The 20,110-nt window shown below is 36.6% G+C and overlaps 1 protein-coding gene across 3 annotated transcripts in view; it reads left to right on the top strand.

Annotated features, from left to right (window-relative positions):
- PKIA (cAMP-dependent protein kinase inhibitor alpha) overlaps positions 1–20,110 on the top strand; it is an 81,814-nt gene that overhangs the window by 47,680 nt on the left and 14,024 nt on the right. The window contains exon 1 of one of the 3 annotated variants that reach the window (XM_060199854.1): positions 1,681–1,793. The exons of 1 other annotated variant lie outside the window; for it this stretch is intronic. The gene's annotated coding sequence lies outside the window, so the exon portion shown is untranslated. Of the gene's footprint in view, positions 1–1,680; positions 1,794–15,959; positions 16,090–20,110 lie in introns of those variants that run through there. One more of the 3 variants, XM_060199860.1, reaches the window with a different exon arrangement.

Below are 20,110 nucleotides of genomic sequence, written 5' to 3'. Positions count from 1 at the left end.
TGCTCCTAACAAATCTTGTCACCACTGGGAACAGCACCAAGAAGTGACAGGTTATGTGTCACTCATCCTAGGTCCTGATGTTTTTAAACAGAAAGGCTAGCATGATTCTTGAATAGAAAAATATTTTCAATAAGAAGAGACAGTGGAGGAGGTAAGGCGATGACACACAAACAGTACAATGTGCAAGGATTCCAGTTAAAATCCCCGGCTCCCCAACTGCAGGGGGTCGCTTCACAAGTGTTGAAGCAGGTCTGCAGCTATCTCTCTGTCTTTCTCCCTCTCTATCTTTCCCTCCTCTCCCAATTTCTCTCTGTCCTATCTAATAAAAAAAAACAAAAGTGGCCACAGGAGTAGTGGATCCAGTTCAGGCACTGAGTCCCAGCAATAAGCCTGAAGACAAAAAAAAAAAAAAAAGGCCTGTAGAGAGAGAAAAGCAGAGAGGCAGTATCTTATGTTTTCCTTTAAAGATGGTATGGAATTTATGGGCAAGTGGGTCTGCAACATGTGTGATTGTAGAGGAAATTGCCCCCATAATTACTGAGAAAACTGTTGCTAATGGTTAATTCAGTAATTACCTATTATTTAACTATACCAAATTAATAATTTCACACATATCTAAGTGAACACTGAACATAGGAAATAAATTTTAAAGACAAGGTAATAGAAAGTTTGTTTTATTTCAACCTCACTTTTTATCTTAATGAACAAAGGCTAGCTAGATCTTTCTGTGAAGTCTTTGACTTAAAATTTCCAAATGCCTGGGGGAGTCAGATGGTGGCACACCTGGTTAAGCATACAGAGGGTCCATGCAAGGACCAGTTGGAGCTCCCCACCTATAGGGGGGAAACACTTCACCAGGTGTCTTTCTCCCTCTCTACTTAACCTCCTCTCTCAATTTCTCTCTGTCCTATCCAATAAAATAGGGGGCAAAATGCCACCAAGAACAATGGAGTTGTAGTGATGACACCCAGCCCCAATGATAATCTTAGATATACAATGATATATATATGTTGTTTTCGCCGGGGCTGGCTTCACAGGCGGGTAACAGACGACCTGGGACTCATGGCTGGGTTGTACGCAGTATCTCTTTATTCATGCAGGATGCAGTGCAATCTATACCAAGCTAAGCTAAACTAAAACTACAAACAATCTTGTCCTTATAAATATACTAGCCCAGTAGGGTGGGAACAGGATGTGACACAGAGAGGGTGGAGAGAAAAGTGACTGGTGAAAATTAGGGTATGACAAGGAGAGGATCAGGGTGTGACAAGGAGAGGGGGCAGAGCAGGTGAGAATTTTACCACTAAACCACCAATGCCCTGGAGGGAAGGTGGTGCTTGTTAACAGAGGTTATGTAAATAGAATGAAGTGGTTATGTAAATAGAATGAAGTGGTTATGTAAATAGAATAGTTGTAAGCAGGGGGGGATTTAGACCAAATGAAACAGAAAGGGTTTTTAAAAGCATACCAACATATACATATATATATATATATATATATATATATATATATATGTACTTTATCATACTGCATTTGCTTCATGAGTACTCAAACCTATACACTGTGCATTTCCTTAAAGTTACTATGCTTTTTTTAGAAGATGGATGCCAAATATCTATTTAAAACCATGAAATCTCCATGTACATACACTTCTCCTTTCTCTTGCTGTCTCCATTTCAGTTTCCTGTGGTTTTGAAAAGACCTGGTTTCCCCCAAAGGACCAATTCTGGTAGAAGTCTGAAGGTCTGATCCAGTCTAGCCAATGAATTAAGGACACAAAGGTTTCTACTCAGGTAGGTACGCTTAAAGCTACATAGCCAACCACCTTGTATAAAGTGTGCTAGATAACTGCATATACAGTAAGCACTTGGGAAGAGGTGGATATGTAACTACTCTACAAGGAAACTTTGAAGTTTCCCTGGAGGGTATGATGTTTATCAGAGAGTCCCTTAGAGAAAAATAAGTATAATAACAGTATGGTGCTTCTTTTCCATTTTTAGCTCGTAGTTGCCAAGTATACCTAGTGATTTTGGTGACTTAGTTAACCTCAGGAGGTTAGGCATGTGGAGCAGCAGGTTAACCCATTTGCTACTTTTTCCCAAATCATTTTCTTATATGTTGTCTCCATGACTTTCCAGTTGCATATTAAAATTAAGGCCAATGATGGTGTCATGTCTTCTAATGAAGACTAGTCTCAGTCATTAGTAGAGAAATTGGCTTAGTTCTTGTTGCGGAATAGCTATTATTTGTACTAGTATAAGCATAATACATGAGGAGAAAGAATAGAAGAAATTGGGGTACATGAAAAAGGGACTCTTTTCATTTACTTATATACTTGAAAAAACTCCATACTCTTATTTCACTATAAATTTGAGATTAAAAACTTATAACAAAAGGAGTAAATTTTGCCCCATTTTATTTATTTCTTTTTGTTTATTTATTTGTTATTGGATAGAGACAGAGAGAAATTGAGGGGAGGGGAGATAGAGATGGAGAGAGACAGAGAGAAACTTGCGTCACCACTTGTGAAACTTTCCCCTTGCCAGTAGGGGCCAGGAGCTAGATTCCAGGTCCTTGTGCACTGTAGTAAGAGCACTTAACCAGGTGTGTCACTGCCTGGTCCCTGCCCCATTTTATATCAAGACAAAATTCTGCAGTGATATTAAAATAAGGTCTATCCATCTCATTTGAAGTTATATACTACTTGACCATATGTTGATACTCTATATGAACACGTGGTAAAAAGTGATGTAAGAATAAATATTGGGGCCGGGTGGTGGTGCACCTGGTTGAGTGTACATGTTATAGTGCTCAAGGACCCGGGTTTGAGCCCCTGGCCCCCACCTGCAAGGGGAAAGTTTTGCAAGTGGTGAAGCAGGGCTGCCGGTGTCTCTGTCTCTCTCCCTTCCTATCACCCACTTCCCTCTCAATTTCTGGCTGTCTCTATCCAACAAATAAATAAAAATAAAAAATTTTAAAGAATAAATTTAAAAGATTAATAGAATAGATAAGGTATTTTATCCTTATATTTCCACATTTAAAAAGTTTTTTCTGACCAGGTAATAGCTGTGGCTCTATAGCTTCATGACTCTACCACCTTTATGGTGATCTTTTTGGGTTTTTTTCTCTTTTTCTCTCTTTTTCCTTTCTTCTTTCTCTATTTTTCTTCTTTCTTTTCTGTTTTGTGATAGAAGGTGAAAGACAGAGAGATAGATAGGAAGAGCAAGGAAGGAGAGTGAAAGAAGTATTTCAGTACAATAGTACTGAAGTTTTCCTCTTGCAGGTAAAGACTGGGGAGTTGAACCTGAGTTCTCGCAAATGGTAATGCACGTACTCTACGAGGTACGTCGCTGTCAGTCCCCATTTGTATTTCCATCACCTATGCTCCACAATTCTGAGCTGACTTCTTTGCAGATAGAGACAGAAGGAGAGAGGGAAAACACCACCACAACAAAGCTTCCTCTTGTACCATGGGGGCTGGACTCAAAACTGGGCTGTGTGTTTGACAAAGCAGGTACACAATCCAAGTAAGTTATCTTTATAGCCCAATGTTGGAAAGTTGTTTTCTGTAATATAATTTAAAAGTTATAGAGAATTTCAGAATCATAAACTGCTCAAATTACTATTCATACATAGGTAGATAGTACAGTCATAGAGCGTAGCCGGTATTTCTCTGTAATCTGCTATTTCTATATTTTGGATTTCCAAGGGAGAAAAAAAATGTAAAATCAGCATAAGAATACAGAGCTAGCGTATAGACTCTTGGAAAAGCAGGCACTACCCAAGTGAGTTATTTCACTAGCCTTCTTCCTATACTTAAATATGATGTTTCTAATTTTCTGTTTTGTTTTTATTATTCAGCATTCTTAGGTTGATCCATCTATTTTTTTTATAACTAATGTTCATTCATTTTCACCACTGTATATACTGGTTTTTTTTTTTATTTAAGAAAGGATTAATTAACAAAACCATAGGGTAGGAGGGGTACAATTCCACACAATTCCCACCACCCAATCTCCATATCCCAGCCCCTCCCCTGATAGCTTTCCCATTCTCTATCCCTCTGGGAGCATGGACCCAGGGTCATTGTGGGTTGCAGAAGGTAGAAGGTCTGTCTTCTATAATTGCTTCCCCGCTGAACATGGGCATTGACTGGTCGGTCCATACTCCCAGTCTGCCTCTCTCTTTCCATAGGTGTGTCTCTGGGGAAGCTGAGCTCCAGGACACATTGGCGGGGTCTTTAGTCTAGGGAAGCCTGGCCGGCATCCTGATGACATCTGGAACCTGGTATATACTGTTTTATGTAGAAAGTATGTTTACTAGCATATGGATGGTATTTTGGTTGTTTTGGACTTACTGTGAAGTGTACTACTATGAATATGTATTTTAATATTTTTTGATACACTTGCACAAGATTTATTTTAACACATGCAATTAAAGGTACAATTTCTGTATTACAGAGAACTAAAATGTTCGCCTTTACAAAGCCAGTGGGAAATCCATTTATGGATTCAATTGTAGCCATATTGCTCCATAGCATCACCTATAGAAATAAGAATATTTATTAAAATTAATAAATATAATGGTAATGAAATCTTACTTGCTCTTTGTGTTAGTTTGCTAGTGAAATGCCACAACTTGGTTGATTTTAAAGACTGAAATTTATTTTTCCACTACTTTCAAAACCCTTTTTTTTTCCATTTTGAAGTCCTTAGTAGCCCCAAAATGTTAATAAGTATCAATTATAAAATACAAATAATGGATTATAACTTCTATTTACATTTCATATTGTTTATAATAAATAAGAGAGACTAAGTTAATAGAAACAAATTTGTCTTTCACATCAATGTCTTGTGTCTTAAAGAGTCTTTTCCTGAGTATTTCCCAGCTATAAACTATACATCATTGTAAATTTTCTTCTCGTGTCTGTTCTATATTCAGTACATTAAGTCATCTAGAATTAATTTGGTGAAAGTCTGTATGTTCAAACAGAAATGCAACCCAAATCACTTTCCAGGTCAGGTTATGTAACATGTGAGCAATTCAGTAAGTCAATTCAAACAATTCTTGTTTACAAAAAATTGTAAATTTTATCCACTGGGAGGTGGAGCAGTGGATAAAGCATTGGACTCTCAAGCATGAGGTCCTAAATTCTATCCCGGCATCATCTGTACCAGAGTGATGTCAGGTTCTTTCTCTCCTATCCCTCTCATAAGTAAATAAATAAAATATTTTTTAATAAAGAAATAATATTAAATTGACAGAGAACTAAATTGACAGAGCAATGAATAACTAAACTAGTCTTTGACTCCCGGAATTGATAGAGTAAAGAACAACTAGCCATTGATTCCCAGAAATCTGAGCAATTTTAGGGAAGGAAACTGTTGTCCTACTAGCCCACAACTGATTATAAATAGCAGTGAGACTTGAGAACACCCCTGCAGACTGGACAGACTTTCTATATATAGCTTTTCTATTCTCTAAAGGCTTTTTAGAAAAAAGCTTTCTTTCGTTAAAAACTTGGCTTCTGTAAAGGGTGCTTAGATACTAAATTTCCTGATCTTTTAATGTTGTACTATTGCACAATATCAAGTATAGAAGCATATTTCTAGCAGAGAAAACAAGTGTTGTGAGTAACAAAGTGATGGTAGAGTTGACACCTTAGAGGGAAATGGGAGAGAAAGGAAACCCAACAGAAAAATCAAATTAGATAATATTTGGTTGTATCTAATATATAACTTTAAGTTTTAGGATAAATGCATTGTCACAAATTAGAAAGTAACAAAAATAATAAATTTATTATGGTTCCACCATTCCATATTACATTCCTAAATATTTCTACAGCTTAAATACACAAAAGACTAAATTTTTATTATTTTCTCAGTTTTGCTACCATGTTTATAAATTAACAGATACCATTTAAGTTCAGTAGTTTTGATTAATTCTGTCCTACAATTTTAAAAAGTGTAGTGTCTGAGTGTGTGTGTGTGTGTGTGTGTTTACCTTTGCAAACACTTTTGCTAACACCAAGTATGGCATCTTCTAGACAATACTGTAATAAAGTTCTCAATCAAAATTTATCACCTAGACAAAAATGATATTTAATAAATGGGATCACACACTGGTTAAAACCAATGTTCAGCACATTCATTTCTTAAATGGGTCATGAGTGAAATAGAGACTATGATGATTTCAAATGAAAATAATAGTCAATAGTAGAGACATCCAGTATGACAGTAATGTACTTTTGATAACCTACAAAATGACATAAGGTATTCCAGATAGCAACTAATCAGCTGGTTAAGTTAAATGCACTTAATACTTACCTCTTTATCTTAAATGTTTCTTATTTTTTAACATAGTGATTTTTAAGGCATTTTAATTTAAGATATCTTATCATTGGGTTATCTCATTTTGAAGGTTTCTACTTATTTATACACCCATAATATATTATGAAAATATGAATACATATATTTCTCAGTGATAAGATTATTTTTTAATTACACTTAGATTTACTTAACTCGCATTACTATTCTCCAGTATTATCTCTCAAGAATATAAGATACTAACTTTAAAAAAATGTTGAAGTATCTGGGTATGCCATTTAAAGAGGAATGTGGGGGAGTTGGGCAGTAGCGCAGTGGGTTAAGCGCAGGTGGTGCAAAGCAAGGACAGGCGTAAGGATCCTGGTTCGAGCCCCTGGCTCCCCACCTGCAGAGGAGTTGCTTCACAAGCGGTGAAGCAGGTCTGCAGGTGTTTATCTTTCTCTCCCCCCTCTGTCTTCCCTGCCTCTCTCCATTTCTCTCTGTCCTATCCAACAACAAAGACATCAATAATAGCTACAACAATAAAAAACAGGACAACAAAAGGGAATAAATAAATAAATAAGTAAATATACATATATATAAAGAGGAATGTGTGTTATAAATGAAGAATACTAAACATTGTGCTGAAAAAATCATACTATCAATATAGGGATTAATCAATAACTCTAACATTCAGACATAATAAAGATGAAAACAATTATTCCAAGAGCATTTTCAGTAAAGAGTGCTATTAAATACTATATAGGAAACTAGCATGCAAAGCAGTTACATTGGCAGTGATCACAGATATATTTAAAATATGTTAAAACATAATCATAGCAATTATTTTTCTTTTTGGATGAAAAGAGGCATAATTGAATATTAAAGTAATATTTCAATCGCAATAGATACTGAGGCAATCTGCAGGCAACCTTGATTGCAAAAAGCAGATATTTACATGTCTGTGAATGTGATTTTAATTAATATATTTTTATTCATTCTGAAGAAAAAGAATGCCAATTTTACTTTAAACATAGCATTTTTACAAGTCAAACTAATATTCTGAGACTTGTCTAAGCTGCTGTTTTTGTTCCTTTTCCATTTTCCAAAGAGTACTATCCGATCCAAGTTAGAAATCATAGAGAAGTAATCTACAGATTGTTTTCAAAATGAGGCCCCCTGGGAAGTGGCATACCTGCTACACTATAATGCACAAGAACCCAGGTTCAAACCTCCCTCCCATTCCCATCAGTATGGGGGGGAGCTTCATGAGTGATGAAGTAATGCTGCAGGTATCTCTCTCTTTTTCCCTTTCTATTTCTCTCTCACTCTATCCAATAAATAAAAATGAAAAAATCAGGGAGTTGGGCTGTAGCGCAGCAGGTTAAGCGCAGGTGGCGCAAATCACAAGGACAGCATAAGGATCCCGGTTCGAACCCCGGCTCCCCACCTGCAGGGGAGTCGCTTCACAGGCGGTGAAGCAGGTCTGCAGGTGTCTATCTTTCTCTCCTCCTCTCTTTCTTCCCCTCCTCTCTCCATTTCTCTCTGTCCTATCCAACAACGACAACAACAAGAATAACTACAACAATAAAACAACAAGGGCAACAAAAGGGAATAAATAAAATAAATATTAAAAAAAAATTTTTTTAATCAAAATAAGGCCCTCTACCTTTATGCTGCCCAATCAGTGAGTAATGAATTTCTGGTTCTGTGATACAGGATAGCTCTTTCCATCTATCTTCATCCCTGCAGGCCTAGCAACACTGTTTCTCACTTTTATTGATGTTGCTTCCAGTTGGAATTGTTCTGGTTCATTGAAAGAAGGGCCATTTGGAGGACTTATGGAATAGTTCATTTGGGTAGTGCACTGCTTTGCATATGGTTGACTCAGGTTCAAGCTTGGTCACACCTCAGTGAAAACAGTACCTGGAAACATTATCTATCTGTCTGTCTGTCTGTCTATCTATCATCATCATCATCTATCAAAAAAGATAAAAGCTCCAAAAGCAAATGAGAGAGAGAACCATATTTTAAAGTCTTTTTAAAAATTGTATTTATTAAGGGGAGGGGTGGGTGTAATCAGAGCATTACTCTGGCATATATATGGCCAGTTTTAAACTTGAGACTTTATGCTTGAGAATCCACTGCATAACCTCTCCAGCCACAGAAAGGCCGTTTCTTAAAAAACCTTCCTCATACTAGACAATTTCACTTTAGGATTCTCTTCACTATATCTTATCATGTATTTTGATATATGCCTATACCATTCTATATAATTTATTCTTCACAATATATGAACTGTTATACTGTAGTTGAAAAGTTGTTCTAGTATTAGTTGAAAATATTAAACATGTCTATTCTCAGTTATGTAGATTTTCTTTTTCAAGTGTTAAACTATGTCTTCAGATAACTAACATTTTTGGTACGTCTTCTCAAACTAATGGTCTCCAGAGAGGGTATTTTGACTGTCACTGGACTGATCAGTGAGACACTTAAAGTTGACAATGATGTTCTGAATGATTAGGTCATCTGTGTTGGAGACATAATGCAAAGTGTTTTTTTTTATCTAAAATAGAATTAAAAGAAAAAACAGTTGTGTTAATTTATATAACATGCATCAGATTAATAAAAAAAAGTTTAAAAAGTTCTGTGAGAATGTCAGAAAAATGTCTCAACATTTTGGGAACGTAGTTAATACTAAACTTCATACCAATTTCAGGATTAAATGTTTTCAAATCTGTGTTATTTCACCTTTAAATTGAAGGCAATTATAGTATCTGTTTTATATAGTTGTTGAGAAATGTAAATTGTTTTTATCTTTTTATTTTTTTATTTAAAAAAAGAGACATTAACAAAACCATAGGATAAGAGGGGTACAACTCCACAAAATTCCCACCACCAGATCGCCGTATCCCATCCCCTCCCCTGATAGCTTTCCCATTCTTTCACCCTCTGGGAGTATGGACCCAAGGTCATTGTGGGATGCACAAGGTGGAAGGTCTGGCTTCTGTAATTGCTTCCCCGCTGAACATGGGCTTGACAGGTTGATCCATACTCCCAGCCTGTCTCTCTCTTTCCCTAGTGGGGCAGAGCTCTGGGGAAGCAGGGCTTCAGGACATATTGGTGGGGTAGTTTGTCCAAGGAACTCTAGTCGGCATCATGCTAACATCTGGAACCTGGTGGCTGAAAAGAGAGTTAACATACAAAGCCAAACAAATTGTTGACCAGTCATGGACCTAAAGGCTGGAATATTGCAGATGAAGTGTTGGGGGGGGGGGTCCTCCATTTTGTAGATAGCTAGTAGGCATATTTTAGTTATATTCCAAAGGACCTGTGGCTATACTAGGTTTTTTTTTTTTTTTTCCCTGAGCCTGAAATCTGATATGCAGGTGGACCCAAGTTATTGTCTGGGGAGATAATGTCATGGCTGGAAAAGAACAGAAAGCTGGATCAGGGAAGAGAGTAGCTCCCTAATATGGGGGAGGGGTATAAATATTGTTGACTATAAATCCCATCAATTTGATTTGGTTTGGGACCATATTCAGCTTAGGATCCTGTCTGACCTCTGCATCCCTTTAGATCTGAGCTCACATTCTGTGGTCATGAGTAGAAGCATTCCAAGCTGCCCCAATTTCAGGACCCATCTTCATCAGGTGTAGCATAGAGTATGTTGTCCATCCTCCCTTCAGAGGATGGAACATTCTCTACTGTTGTTGATCCAAGTTGAGGGCAAAGTCCTATGGGGGCCCACAAAGGAGTCTATTTTGTTGTTCCTGATAGAGATGACCAGTAACAATGGAGAGAGGGATTTATTTGAGGTCTAGGCCCATCATGTCTGTTTGGGAATCTCAGGACTCCCCAAATAGGGCCCCAGCTGATGGGGTGGCTTGCAAGTGACTAAAGTGACATCATTCAAGTATGCCAGTCTCTTGCCCTTACTCAGCTTTTGCAGTTCTTGCTTTGCTAGGGTTAGCTTTGGAGTGAGTTGGAGAACTGTAATAGGAAGTAGGTGAGGAGAGTATCTAAGTCTAATTATATACTATTTCATTAGGAACTTTATACTGACTCACTGCAAACTATTGTGTACTTCTGCTTTCAGGTATATATTTTGCCCGAAGTTTATGGATACATGTGAACATATGCTCTACCTCACAGGACCTGGTCTATAAATCACTATTTAATTAATATGAGAGGTTGAAAATTGATTGTATATCTCAAACTATTTAAAGCACAGACTTGAGTCTTTTTAATACATAGGCTGAGTCTGATATGCTGACTCTCTCAAAAGCCTAGACCAGGGAGAACAGAAGCAACTGGTGGCACAACTATATACAAATAATGTTAAAGGACATAAATTATGTTGAGGTTGGGTATTATACAGCAAATATTAACAAAGGTATTTTTCAAAGTTAACTCAATTACCAAATAATATTATTATTACAATAACTATCTACTGTCTTCTAACCCTAAGAAATCAGGAACCTCACATTTCCACTATAAAGCCTATATTTCCCCCAGTCCTAGAACCTCTAGGGTGGGGAACACTTTCCTGCATGCTTCTCTCAATTAATACCAAATAATATTGCATCCACCGATTGCAAACTAATCAATGCAATGAGTATACCTCAGCATGCTTCACTTCAGACTGTGTCCAGAGACGTCAGGTGTGGAATGACAACCCTTCACCCTCATTACTTGGGTGAGACCTTTCCTTTCATAGGATTCCAGGAGGTTCACTTCCTAACAAAGTCCCAAAACCTAGATATAGAGAAATATAAATTGTATCAGTGAATAAATTTTTACTGTCCTGCTGGCACATAATTGATGATTTTACTATAACAATCATGATTGAAATACTAACAAACAATAATTTTCAAGGTGCTTATAATTATTGTTATAGCTTGAAATAGACTATAAGATATTACTAAACTTGATTTATTTGCTGTGATTTTTCAAACCAACAAAAGTTAACAATGAGTCATTTTCAGAAGAAATGTGTCAGTGTTCTTATATCCTTTTAAAAGTTAAATATTTATTTAATGTAGATAAGAACAATCTTAGTTAAATGGATAATAATTGATTTTAAATTACTCTTTTCTACTTGACCTCCTCAGAACCAGGTGATAAGATAAAGGATCTACTGAATAGAAAGTATTATATAACAAACAACACACTTGCTGCAGGAACTTACTGCTTTTGTGATGTTTATGTTAATAGACCTGGGCCCCTATTCTGACATCAGTACTACCACTGACTGCGTAAGACATGGTCAAGTCGATTAACCTCTCTGCTTTAGTTTATTCATGTGTAATGTACAAAGAATATTACTTGTCATTTGCTAACCTGCAGTATGTCTTCAGTTAATTGACTCTCTCAGCTGGGGTGCTGCAAAGATTAGCTAATGAATGATTTATAAACCTTTTAAATATTAAATAAATGATGTAAAAAGGACTAAGAAGAGAGGAATAGAACAAAGCATTCCATTAATTAATGATATATATATACATATATTTATATACATATACACACATTATATAGACAGAGAGAGGGAGAGATAGAGACAGAGAGGGAGAAACAGAGGGAGCCTTCAAAAACTATAAAATGTGATAGCATCCTAGGAACTCTAGTGTGCTCTTTGTTGCTGTTATTTTTTAATACTCTTGTTATAATGGAACAAACAGAAGGAAAAACATGTTAGAGGAATGATTATAGTTTATTGCTTTAAACTGATGATCTTATAAGGCAGAAAAATAAATTGAGTAAGAATATGATTCCTAGCATACTTTTGATGCTATGGTGGCCCTGAAATTAGCCTTTACAAACTTTACTTAACTACTAAGGATCCTGACTAAGATAGTAAAACCAGACCTCAAAAACACTTATTGTAGGTGTAAGAATAACATAAAAAGTCGGTGAAGGGCATTGTGAGGACAAATATAAGAGAGAGAACCATGTGAAAATAACCATTACCCAATGTGAATTTGATACTACTGGTGATAAAAACACTATAACAAAGGTATTTCATTTAAATGAAAAGAAATGGAGAAGACTGGAGTTGAAAGATGAGGAAAAAGTGACAATTAGGATAGAAGGGTAGTAATGGCTAATAAGTAAACACAAGAAAGACAATTTGAGGGAATCAATGACATGCAAGTCCTAGCTATTACTGAATCTAAGTATGAATAAAATAGAAGGAAAAAAGGCTAGTAAGGTAGGTTGACTTCAAATTTTAGATAGCCACACAAAATTAAAAACAAAATGAATCTTTTTATGTGGTTCAAAGACCCAATGAAGATGTTTTCAGTTCAATTTATATTTAAATTTTTTATTAGTAGTAATTGAAAAGTAGTTTGCAAATGTATAAGATGTTAGGGGTAGAATGTCACACCTCTATATGGTATGTGTAAGTCATGGCATGTGCCACTAGAGTCTTTGTCATCCTCCGCCCCCATAACCACCATACTTCTCCCAGACTCTAAGAGGTCATTTGGTTACTTTGGTTTTTTTTTTTCTTTTATTCATGTTTTATTCATCCATATTTCATATATGAACAAAACCACACAGTAGCAGTCTTTTGCTTCTTATTTCACTTAACACAATCACCTCCTGTTTCACCCATTTTGTCCCAAACTGTACAATCTTAACAAATTTTTTATTGCAGAGTAATATTTTATTGGCTATGCATCCCATGGCTTCTCTACCCTGTTATTGACGTTAAGTGTTTAGGTTGCTTCCATATTTGGCTGTTATGAATAATGCAACCTTGGCACACCATGAATGTACCAGAATTCCTTTACATCCTTGCCAACATTCATCTTTTCCTCTGTGTAAAGTGGTGTATCATTATTATTTTGATTTGTGTTTCTCTGCATGTGGGTTGAGTGAATTTGGGTTGACTTAATCGTGTCTGGTTGAATTTTTTAAATTTTTTATCAGTGATTTAATAATGATCAACCAGATTGTGGGATAAGAGGGGTACAATTCCACACAATTCCCACCACCAGAGTTCTGTATCATCTCTGCTGCACTGGAAGCTTCCCTATTCTTTATCCCTCTGGGAGAATGGACCAAAGATCTTTATGGGATGCAGAAGGTGGAAGGTCTGGCTTCTGTAATTGCTTCTCCACTGGACATGGGCATTGACAGGTGAATCTATACCCCCAGCCTGTTTCTATCTTTCCCTAGTGGGGCAGGACTCTGGGGAGGTGAGGTCCCTATGGAGGTGAGGTTGTCTGTCCTGAGAAGTCAGATTGACATCATGGTAGCATCTGCAACTTGGTGACTGAAAATAGTAAGATATAAAGCAGAAAATTTTTTTAATAATCAGGAACCTAAAGGTAAGAATATAACAGATGAGATTTGGGGTGTTCATGTTGGAAGAAGCTAGGAGGTCTCTTTTAGATATATTCCAGGGGGTCCATGACTTCACTAATTTTTGCCTGAACCCAACAGCTCACATGCAGGTGGTCATGTTAGCAAGGAAGATGGTGTCAGAGTTGGGAATAGGACTAGAAAACTGGATCAGGGCAGAGAGAAGCTCCCAAATATGGGAAAAGTATATAAATACCACTAATTGTAAACTCCATCAGTTTGACCTAGGACTCCTGTCTATCCATATTTAGCACAGGAGCCTGTGAAACCTCTGCATCCCTGCCAGTCTGAACTTGCATTCCATGGTCATAGCTAGGCATGTTCTAGGCTGCACCCATTTCAAGGCACGTCTTCCTTGAGTAACAAAATACGTTGGCTGAGCCTCCCTTTGGAGAGTAGGGCAATTTCTACCACTGCTGTTCTGCATTGAGGGCAAGGTCCTATAGAGGCCCACAAGAGGGTTTATGATGTTCCTTATGGAAATGACCAGTGATGGTATAGAGAGGGATTTATTAAAGGTTTGGGCCCATCACATCTGTTTGAGAATCCAAGGACTTCCTGACTAGGGTACCTAATAATGGGGTGGCCTGGTAGTGACCAAAAAGGCCATCGTTAAAGTGTGCTGGTCTCTTGCCCTTTGGATGAATTCTTTAGATGAACTCTTGGTCCATGTTTTTGATAGCTTGTTTTTGCTGCTGTTGTTATTGTTGAGCTATAGACTTTCATGATAATTATATGATATTGATCCTTTGTCAGATGTGTGATGTGCAGATATCTTCTCCTATTTGCTAAGTTGCCTTTCTATTTAGTAGTAGTAGTAGTAGTAGTAGTAGTAATAGTAGTAGTAGTATTTTGCTACCAGGGTTATTGCAGGGCTTGGCGCAAGCACTATGAATTTACCACTCCTGGTGATCATTTTTTCCTTTTATTTTATTTATTTATTTTTTGTCTCATGCCTGCACTATAAATCCACTGCTCCTGCAGCCATTTTCCGATTTTTTTTTTTATAGTACAAAGAGAAATTAAGAGGGGAAAGGAAGATAGAGAGGGAGAAATAATGGTCAACCTTTTCCTGAAACATTGGAAGAACTACTGTTGCTTCCATTGGATGGAATGAGGATACAGAGCTCTGGTGTTGGGAACAGTGCATAATTATATCTGTAATAATTTTGTGAGTTAATATTAAGCTACTAATAACATTAAAAAAAAAAAAAAGAACATAAAGGCTACTAAACAGGCTGGGAGGTGGTGGACCCAGATGAGCGACACATTACAATGGTCAAGGATCTAGGGTCTGACTGAGCCTTAGCATCCCACCCGCAGGGGGAATGTTTCATTAGCAGTGAAGCAGGGCTTCAGGAGTCTCTCATTCTCACTTCCTAGCAATTCAAAGTAGAAAATATTTTATCTCCCCACGACAGGCATCTGCAGAACACTCTCACCCCCAGTGTGGGTCCTTTCCCCCAGCGTGCACTAGGAGCTTAGCAAAATCATAACCATGTTATTAACAACTGTACTATAAACCATTAACCCCCAATAAAATAATAAAACAAATCATAAAATAAATAGTAGAAAATAAATTCAATAGAGTATGGAAAGTATTTGCTATGGCTTGAGGTTATACATTGCAAAATGTAAAAATTCACAACTATCTGAAAAAGCTGATAAAATTCCTCTTTTTTTCCAACTCCAAAATCTGTGTGAGCCCATATTTTCCTCATAGACTTCAACTAAAACAACATATTGAGGCAGACTAGATGCAGAAGCAGATATATGAAACCAGATGTCTCCTATTAAGCCAGACAATTGCAGAATTAACCCAGACAAACTGTAAAAACAATGCCACTGGTGTCCTTCTTTGTTGCTATTGAAAATGTATTCCATTAAGCATACTTCTTATAGAAACATTTTCTGGGATTATTGTTTATATTTTTAATTATTTAATAAATATTATTGTTTTCCTGTTTTAATTTCTTATGTAATGAATAATGATAGATAAAATCCACATAAATAATAACTCAGTGGGCTTCTCATTAATTTTTGAGAATAATCAGAATGCTCCAAAAACACTATGAACAAATAATAAGCAGATAGGAAACTACACTTCCAATTTTTTTTTGATCATATAATTACCAGAAAGGAAGAATTTTCACTCTTTTTAAAAAATTAACAGGTGTCATGCTATTCATAGTAGAGAGACATCTTCAGTGCACACTGATGGCATTTTCCCCATTCTTTCTCCCAAGTCTGTGAGTCTTATTTCATGTGTCCCCATTTGCGGGAGTAAAATTAGCGTGTTATCCAGTCACCGTTTGGCTCATGACTCAATGTCACTATAAAAATCACTTTAGCAGCTTCATAGGCCCAACTTCTAAGATACAACAAACGCTTCAATTTGTTTAATATAGGAGAGGTAAGTACAAAGTTTTCCTATTTTCTTACCATCTATAGGAATCTATAAATTCTACTAGAAAAAAATCTTCTAGTTTATTTTGTCAAATACTTTCTATATGTGATATTAGAAAAGGAAAAGGCATGAACAACGAAAAGGCTCGTATAAATCATGAATCTCAGCTGAGGAGTCCATTGTACCACCGGAAAATTTTTAGAATGACAATAAACTTCTTGTTTGTCTTAAAGAATAAGGAAGTGAGGTTTGTTATAAAAAGAAAAAAAATAAAGAGCAAGCTAAGTTTACTCTTGAATTTTTATGTAACTATATTAAGAGGTTTGTGCTTTATTTTTTCAAAATCATTCAGCAGTAGAGGAACTAAGTAAAACATTTTCCCCTACTCTACTCAGATTTTATTTTAGTATGATTGAATATTTTGTATGGCTGAGTTAAAAAAAAAAAAACACCATACTATTTTGCCTTTATCCGAATCACCACTTTTTATGTCTAGAAAATTCTAATTATAGTGACATAAGCAGGAAGCTGGAGAAAAATCAGAACCCACTTCAATTAATTTTCTAGGTTTTACTATTATTTTCCAAGTTTATGTTTATATATTCAAAAAGTATGCCACTTTACAACTGCTGAAATTAAAGACTTTCTTTGATTATGTCATTTTTGTGAACACCTGTAATAAAATCATTTGGTGATAATTTCCACAGAATTTTAAATTAGAAGTAAATATCATTTTGCAGAGGTTTCCAGATCACATATAGTGATATCACTAAGTAGTACAAAACCTGTTTAACTGACAGAAAAAAATAACTCAGTTGCTGTGCATGTTAAAATAACTATTTTAAGCATTTTAACTGAAACAACTATACACAGCTACAGATAAAGTTATTTAATACACAGTGTCTATATTATGTTTAAATATAAGTGTATCCCTTTTTTCATGAATATTGTATGTATTATATGTTAGTCTTTTTTTCTTTCAAAAAAATGAACTTGAAATTGTCTGGAGAAAGATGAAGACATGATGAAATGCTACTGTTATAATACAGACAACAGAATAACTGTAATTATTATAATAGTTGGATGGCCAGTATTGAGTTTCTATGGTAATTTAAAGGTTTAAAATTAGACGTGGGGAGCTGACCAGTAGCACAGCAGGTTAAGCGCACTTGGCACAAAGCACAAGGACCGGCTCAAGGATCCCAGTTCAAACACCCGGCTCCCTACCAGCAGAGGGGGTCACTTCACAAGCGGTAAAGGAGTTCTGCAGGTGTCTACCTATCGCTCCTCCTCTCTGTCTGCCCCTTCTCTCTTGATTACTCTCTGTCCTATCTAACAACAAGAACAACAAAATATGGGGGGGTGGGGGGAGCATCCAGGAGCAGTGGATTCATAGTGCAGGCACCGAGCCCCAGTGATTAAAAAAAAAAAAAAAGTTAGATGTGGACCAGAGAAATAGTTCCTTTGTATAGTGTGATGCTTTACCATTTGCAAAACCCTGGTTTTAGCCCAGTCTAGCTGCACTAAAGGAAGCTTCCAATGCTGCAATCTTTCTCTCTCCCTCTCCCTCTCCCTCTCCCTTTCCTTTCTCTCTCTCTCTCTCTCTCTCTCTCCCTCCCTCCCTCTCTTCTTTTTTGTCTCTATCTAGAGTAAGAACAATGAACTAATAAGTTGACTCAAGAGCGGTAAAATTATGCATACACATGGATTCAATGTTCAGAGAAAAGAAGAGAAGTTTACAAGAAAAAGCACTTCTCCTATTTGTCATTATTGTCTTTCAATTCAGCTGAAAGCTCTATATATGCATTTCAGATATGAACAGATTATGCAAGTTTTCCTTTTTTAAAAATATTTATTCCCTTTTGTTGCCCTTGATGTTTTATTGTTGTAGTTATTATTGTCGTTGTTGTTGTCATCGTTGTTGGATAGGACAGAGAGAAATGGAGAGAGGAGGAGAAGACAGAGAGGGGGCATAGAAAGATAGACACCTGCAGACCTGCTTCACCGCTTGTGAAGCACCACCCCCCGCGCAGGTGGGGAACCAGTGGCTCGAACCGGGATCCTTACAATGGTCCTTGTGCTTTGCGCCACCTGTACTTAACAACCGCTGTGCTATCGCCCGACTCCCAGATTATGTGTGTTATCTTTCATAACTGACTATTCTTCCATGTGCTTATTATTTAGGAGCACACTAAGTGAAATTCAAATTCAATTATTTGTTTCCTTTTTACAAGTAGAGTTTCCACCAGACTCTGTTTCCCTCCATCCTGCCTACCTTTCTTCCTTTTTGTCACAGTGGAACCTTCACTATTCTCTAGGGCAGATCCTTTGTTTTCAGATACAGAGACAAAGTCCGAAATGAAAACTGTAACACTACAGAACTTCCAGTGCCATGGAGGCCAAGCTCAGACTCTATCACACATGAAAAAGCAGATATACTACCTGAGTAAGCTATTTTGTTAGCTCAAGATCTTTTTAACATTCCCAGATACACAAATTATAACCGTATGCCTTCTTTAACTCATATCATTTCATGGAAAAATGTCACTTTTTTTTTCTATTCTTCTTGATATTTTAAATCTCCTTAATACTAGTATCAGCCAAGTGAAATGGCCATGTGTAAATATCAATAGCACATGTATTTTTGGCCAATGCTAGGACTTCGCTGCTCTAGGCTTCTTTGCTTTAGACTGACTGTTTTTCAGATAGAGAAACAGAAGGAGAGAGAGGGATACATCAAAGCTTTCCCTGGTGCCCACTGAAATGGTGGCCAGGCTCAAACCTATGTTATATGCATGGCGAAGCAGGCATCCTCCCAACTGAGCTGTACTACTTGCCATATAGAACAATATATGTAGTTATATGTATTGTTGTATATATGTATATGGTGGTTATTTCCAATGTACTGGGGGAGTGGGGTAATTGTTTATAGGATGGTGGTTGACACATGCATTCAGTTTCTCTTCTCCCCGTGCAGAAAACTCTCAATCCCAACTTGGGACCTTTTCCATCATCATACGTCAAGAACCTAAGCCTTCTTTACACCTCCCGAACCCTTTCTTCCCTAAAGTCATTTTCTTTGATGCAATTTTTTTAAGGATCTATCCTATGAGAGAGAGAGAGAGAGATGCCAGACCACCACCATCCTGGCATTTGCAGTAGTCAGGATGGAATATGGGACCTCAAGCATAAAAGTCCATGTTGAGTAATTTCCTGGGATACAGCACATCTATTTTTATGACTGTCTATATATGAAAATAATAGTACTAATATAATGTTATTTATTAACCCCCACATACACAAGTTTAAGCCATAGTTCTCTGTGTTATTCAGCAGTCACTTAAGTCTGAGATTTATTTTCTTCATCTGAAGATATATCCTTGTCTACTTCATATCATTCATATTAGATGATAAATAATAGCAGATGTGTTCTTGATAGGTCTGTGATTTAAACAGACATAAAAACATACTATACAGTAAAAGAATGATATGTCTCTATAATTCTACCTCCCCTTAAACTTGTTAGGTTGATGTGCATATCCAGGTCTAAGCTTTCTAGTAACAAAATGGTTAAATACTGTTTTAATGGTAAAATACATAGTGAAATATCTTTATAACTAATAGCATGTAATTATTCCAAGGTTAAAAGTTTTTTTTCTTTATTGGGGGGATTATTGGTTTACAATTGACAGTCAAATACAGTCATTGGTACAAGTGTAACATTTTTCAGTTTTCCACATAACAATCTAACCCCTCACCAAGGTCCTCCTCTGCCATCCATTCCAGGACCTGAATACCTGCCCTCAGAGTTTTTTAATTTGGTGCAGTAACCAGCTTCAGTCTCAAGTTCTGCTTGGTGTTTCCTTTCTTCTCTTATTTTGAAACTGCTATGAATGGGATTATCCTATTTTTATCTTGTTCTTTCTGAATTATCTCACTTCACATTATTTATTCATCCAGGAGCTTGAATTCAATTTTGATAGCTGAGTAGTATTCCATTGTGTATTATATCACAACTTTCTCAGCC

This window comes from Erinaceus europaeus, chromosome 1 (assembly GCF_950295315.1).
Source record: "Erinaceus europaeus chromosome 1, mEriEur2.1, whole genome shotgun sequence".
Taxonomy (NCBI): Eukaryota; Metazoa; Chordata; class Mammalia; order Eulipotyphla; family Erinaceidae; genus Erinaceus; species Erinaceus europaeus.
Note: the sequence above shows the minus strand (reverse complement) of the source record. Positions and strands in the feature narration are given on the sequence as shown.